Source organism: Perognathus longimembris, chromosome 11 (genome assembly GCF_023159225.1).
Source record: "Perognathus longimembris pacificus isolate PPM17 chromosome 11, ASM2315922v1, whole genome shotgun sequence".
Classification (NCBI taxonomy): Eukaryota; Metazoa; Chordata; class Mammalia; order Rodentia; family Heteromyidae; genus Perognathus; species Perognathus longimembris.
The window spans coordinates 2,304,915-2,311,119 of NC_063171.1; the positions used below are offsets into that span (position 1 = coordinate 2,304,915).

General features: G+C 39.0%; 1 non-coding gene across 1 annotated transcript; it reads left to right on the top strand.

Annotated features, from left to right (window-relative positions):
• The first annotated feature begins 4,954 nt into the window (after nt 1-4,954).
• Nucleotides 4,955-5,061, top strand: LOC125360326. The gene has a single exon (XR_007212715.1). It is a non-coding gene; the product is annotated as a U6 spliceosomal RNA (small nuclear RNA).
• The last annotated feature ends 1,144 nt before the right edge of the window (nt 5,062-6,205 follow it).

A 6,205-nucleotide genomic window follows, 5' to 3' on the forward strand; every position in this document is an offset into this window, starting at 1 on the left:
AAAAATCACACAGACACACTTATGTACAGAAAACCAGTTTATTGCCAGCCAAGACTAGCACAGCCACCTATCTCATGGGAGATGGAGAAATGCCTGTCCTTTGTTCAGGGCCAAATTTATAGTCAGAGGCTGGGAGTAAGAAGTAAGGGAAGTCCTCCATGTGTCTGTGCAGCTGAGCTAAAGATGCACATAGCTGCTGGTGGATTTTCTGACAGTTACAGTTAGGCAGCATTCCCCGATCCAGCTGGGGACTAGGGGTAAAACCGCTCTGCGAAGTGAAGTGGGAGGAATGGCCAGGCTGAAGGCCTGCAGTTAGGCCTTGCCGGATCACCTACTTTTGTGGGAGGGGCTGAGGACCTGAGATGGAGAACATGCTAATAAATATAAATAGCAGTACTCAATAGTTTTTTGTGTCTCTATGTCTACAAAATATTTAAACATTTATTTCTATGCTTGAAAGGGATTATTTTTACATTTACTAGATCTTCTTGAATAAAAGTAAATATAAAATCTCTTCTAAACTCAGAAATAATGGCACATGTTTTCTCTCATATGTGGAAGCTAGATCTAAAATATAACTGGACATGATAAATTACACAGGATTCTAGACATTCACATGCAGTCAGACTAAAGGAAAATACCCTCAGGAAAGAACCCAAAGGCATAACTCTTTTAAACTTTAAAGTATGGTTTATCAAAAAGAATTCCAGGAAATGGAAACATGGATTCTCTTAGTTGTAGTTGTTGTTGGGTGTACATGAGACAGGGCAGAAAGGGAGGGAGGAAAGGTGAACAGTGTGATTATGGAATTCATTATACACTACATGGAGAATTAACTATGTAACTTATAGTCAGTGAAGGAACTGGCAAACTGGGGAAAAGCTAAGGAAAGTGTGACCTTGTTCAAAAAAGAAATGCACTCATGCTCTGGCTTATGAAATGCTAATCCTTCTGTATAACCTCTTAAAAATAACAATGAAATTATACTAAAAATCTCTGGCTTCATGATGACTATGAATTATCTGCTTATTTATATTTTTTTATCTACAGCTTTGCTATTTATAAAATAGGGTTAATAATAGCATATAAAGGTTATGGCTGTTGTGTGAATTAAATGGCATAACTTGTTATTAAAAAGATGGTAGAGGGCTGGGGATATAGCCTAGTGGCAAGAGTGCCCGCCTTGGATACACGAGGCCCTAGGTTCGATTCCCCAGCACCACATATACAGAAAACGGCCAGAAGCGGCGCTGTGGCTCAAGTGGCAGAGTGCTAGCCTTGAGCGGGAAGAAGCCAGGGACAGTGCTCAGGCCCTGAGTCCAAGGCCCAGGACTGGCAAAAAAAAAAAAAAAAAAAAAAAAAGATGGTAGAGGGGCTGAGGATAGGGCCTAGTGGCAAGAGTGCTTGCCTCATATACATGAGGCCCTGGGTTCAATTCCCTAGCACCACATATACAGAAAACGGCCAGAAATGGCGCTGTGGCTCAAGTGGCAGAGTGCTAGCCTTGAGCAAAAAGAAGCCAGGGACAGTGCTCAGGCCCTGAGTCCAAGCCCCAGGACTGCCAAAATAAAATAAATAAATAAATAAATAAATAAATAAATAAATAAATAAATAAAAAGATGGTAGAGGGCTGGGAATATGGCCTAGTGGTAGAGTGCTCCTCTCTTATACATGAAGCCCTGGGTTCAATTTCTCAGTACCACATATATAAAACAGCCAGAGGTGGTGCTGTGGCTCAAGTGGCAGGGTGCTATCCTTGAGCAAAAAGAAGCCAGGGACAATGCTCACACTATGGGTTCAAGCCACAGGACTGGCACACACATACACACACACACACACACACACACACACAAAAAAAAAAAAAAAAAGATGGTAGTTTTTAGCCAGGCACTGGTGGCTCATTTCTGTATTCCTAGCTATTCAGGAGGTTGAGGTCTGAGGATGGCGGTTCAAAACCAGCCCAGTGAGACTCTTATCTCCAATTAACCACCAGAAAACTGGAAGTGGCACTGTGGCTCTAGTAGTAGAGCACTAGCCTTGAGCTGAAGAGCTTAGGGACAGTGACCAGGCTTAGAGTTCAAGCCCCAGGACAGACAAAAATATTGTACTAAGAATAAAAAGTGATAGTAAAGTTCTTTGTATTTAACTAGCACTTAATAGGCATTTTCTAGTTACACATTTGCCATTAAGGTATAAACAGGCAATCCTAAAATGTTTACTCTAGGAATTCTTAACAGACTTATTCAAGAAATGCACACCATATTTATCCCATGTGACTCCTGGTACCAGATTTCCCAGTGTAACTCATTCTTCACATACAACACCCAAGTGTAACTAAGGGATTGTTCATACTTCAAGCCTTTCTGAAAGGGACTGCCCCCACAAGGTGCATTTTTCTAAACATTGAAAACCTGCAAGGACTCCACCCTCCTTCTAGTCTTGAAGTAGTACTTCCTTTTATCTTCAGTTGCTTAGAAGCTCTCAGAACCCCTGTGGAGGGGGAGAATAATTGCAATGTAATGCCTAACAGCTGCTTGCTAGGTGATTTACCCAACTGTCACCACCTGGGAAGATTAGAGGGGATTTCCCCTCTGATTCAGACCCCCTAGAATTTACAGTCTTTTCCTTTTCTCTTCCCTGCCAGTATCAGTATTCTCTTTCAGGGTTGGTTCTCTAGGAAGTTAGCCATTTGAACATACACAAGTCATTTGCTAGAAGGAAGAAATACCAGCAAATAAACTTAATATTGTGCAGATATACATTCAGACATAGCTTTCATTTACTTAACCAGCCCATTTAGGCCTCAAGTAGTATTAGACTTTATCCTGTCCAATCAACATTAGAGCAAGGGTTTTTAATCTTTTTGTAAATCAATGAGTAGCCTCTTTCTTGAACATTGTGTCCATAGTCAAAGATATGTGGAACACTAATCCACGGCCATCTTAAGATGATCTTATTTGGAGATACAGTAATGGATACAGTATTTGGAGATAAAAGTAATGAACATAAAATTACATCATTAGTATGGCCCTAAATTCACTATGTCTTTTCTTTTTAAAATGAGAAATATGAAGGAACACAGGCAAATGTGAAGGCAGAGTTCACAGTGATGTGTCTACTGTCCCAGGAATGCTGGAGATTGCCAATAAGTCACTTTAAGATAGAAGACAGGCATAAAACTAATTCTCTCTAAGACACTCCAGACAGATCCAGCCCTTCCAACACCTTAACCTCAGACATCTGTCCTTTAAAACAATGAAACAATAAATGTCTGCACCACAAGCTACTTAGTTTCTAGTACTTTTTTATTACTGTCCTCACTAACCTTATGAAAAAGTCTGTGAAGTGCCCAAATCCCTGTGTAAAATACTTACTTAGAACACATAAAATGGTACACATAAGATAGCAAGGGAAACAAAATACATTAAGATATTTTTCAATCGTGTGTGTGTGTGTGTGTGTGTGTGTGTGTGTGTGTACTGGGTCTTTAACTCAGGGCCTCATTCTCTCACTTGACTTTTCTATTGAAGACTGGCACTCAATGAGTATGTTAAATAACATCTAATGATGGTTCAAAATAAAAAAAACACTGAAATTTTGGAATGTAGAAGAGTAAAATGATGTTTTGAGGTCTGCAACAACCCTATGGCTCTCTGAAAATATCTGTGACTTCTATTGGCCATGGGTACTTCTATCCTATTGTTGACTACTGATATTTGTAAATGAAAGAAATGATAACTTCCATTTAGAGATCAGTGAAAGATGGAAATTATACCCTTTCCAAATTCGCTGATGTCCTATATCACCTGCATATGTTGGGAGGGGAAAATCAAAGAACTTTAAGTCTAAAGACCACAACTTTTTCCTCTATATGTCTGGATATTCCCTAGGAAAATATCTGGTCATGTTATTTATTTTAATTTGTTCATTTATATCTTTATCTTTAGTTCCATTTGTCCTTTCAGTGGTAAGATTCTCTTTCCTCTGAGACCCAGCATATTCATGAATAGTAAGTACCAAGAGATAATTCTCTGGGCTTGGCATTCATCACAGAAATTGCTATCAAATATTCCTAGTATTTAACATTTTCCTTGCTGAAGGTGTAGAGCTTCCTCCTGAAATCCACTAGCCTGAGACTCTGCTCCATTGGTTCCCAAATTCCACATGCTTCACTCTGCTGAAATGTCTGAAGTTCATTTCTAGCTGGTACACATCAAGTTTAGAAAGGTCCACACTTACTCATCACCACATGTAACAGTGAATTCATTTTCCTGTTCCTGTATCTTTCTATGTGGATTCAGTCCCTGGCTTTCTTTTGATGCACAAACCCTTCTCTAGTAAAAACTACTTATGCAAAATCTCCAAGCTAAGGCAGATTATGGCTTCACCATCCATCTTAGAGTATGTGAATCTGTTAGGGCCACTTGGTAGACTGCTGCTTTCACTTGCTGATATGTCTTACTTTCAAACCTTCTCTTGATGTTTGAAAACCTTTTTCCCATTTACTTTCAGACTTAATTTTTAGAATGGGAAATATCAAGAGAGAAACATAGGTGAATGTGAAGGCAGCATTCACAGTATCTTCCTACAACTTGCATGCCTATCTCCCTAGTGTAATATTGTGAAATGATGCTTTGTTTTTAACAAGGGACCCAACAAGCCATAACACTATAGATCCTTAGTGTGCACATTGTTAACACGCTTAATGATATGTTATCACATCATTCTGGAATTGAATTGTATTCAGGTCCAATGGTAGTAAGAGGTATGGTGGACAATGTATTATTCTGTAACAGACTTTTGTCTATGGTTGGTAGGGACAGGATCCAACTGATCCCTCACAATATGGAATTAGATGGCTATCATTAATGAAAAAAAATCATGATCAGTTAACATGATTGACAAAGATAAACCAACTATGAACTTAGGTTACAGCATAAAAACTAAAAATGCTGTGCTCACCTTGGCAGCACATATACAAGAATTGGAACAATACAGAGAAGATTAGCAAGTACCCTGTGCAAGGATGACATACAAATTCATGAAGCATTCCATATTTAAAAAAAAAACAACTAAAAATGCTGGGAAAGAAATTCATGCTTGTAACTCTAGCTACTCTAGAGACTGAAGTCAGGTGGACTATATTTTTAGATGAGCCTGGGGGAAAAAAGGTTGTGAGACTTCATCTCCATAGTAAAAGCCATATTTTTATGCATGTCTTGTCATCCTAGCTACAGATGAAAGTGTAAACAGGAGGACTATAGTCTAGGCTAGCCTTGTGGAAAAGTGAGACATTATCTAAAAATAACTACAGCAGCTGGGCACCAGTGGTTCACACTTTTTGTCCTAGTGATGGAAGGCTAAGATCACAAAAATCATGGTTTGAGGCTAAACTGGGTATGCACAGGAGAGCCCTTCTCAACCAATAGTCTGACTATGGTGGAACATGCCTATCATCTTAATTACACTTGGAAGGATATGGTTCCAAGCTGGCCTGGGAAGAAAAGACCACCAGAGTATCTCAATAGAAGATGCTAGATGTAGGCTGTGTTCATGTTATTCCATATGTGGTGCCAAGTAAAAAAATTACAAGATAATGGTTTAAGCACATGCCTAGACAGGATAAAAGATTCAATCTCAAAATATTTATACAAGTTGAGTGCTGGTGGGTCATGCCTATAAGCCTGCTGTCTTTTTTTTAAAAAAATTTTATTATAAAACTGATGTACAGAGAGGTTACAGTTTCATACGTTAGGCATTGGATACATTTCTTGTACTGTTTGTTACCTTGTCCCTCATACCCCCCTCCCCCCTTCCCCTGTCCCCCCCTGAGGTGTTCAGTTCACTTACACCAAACAGTTTTGCAAGTATTGCTTTTGTTGTTGTTTCTCGTATTTTACCCTTTGTCTCTCAATTTTGGTATTCCCTTTGAATTTCCTAATTCTAATACCAGTACACACTGTTTCCCATACACTCAGATAAGATTACAGAGATAGTGTAGATACAATCACAAGAAGGTGATACACGAACATCATCAATAGTAGAAACTACAGATACACATGGGATGTTGAAAGTAGTTACAACTCTGATATAACAATCATTTTCATAAAATGGAGTTCATTTCACTTAGCATCATCTTATGTGGTCATAAGGGTATAGCTATTGGGCTCTTGTGATCCTCTGTTGTGACTTGCCTAAACCTGTG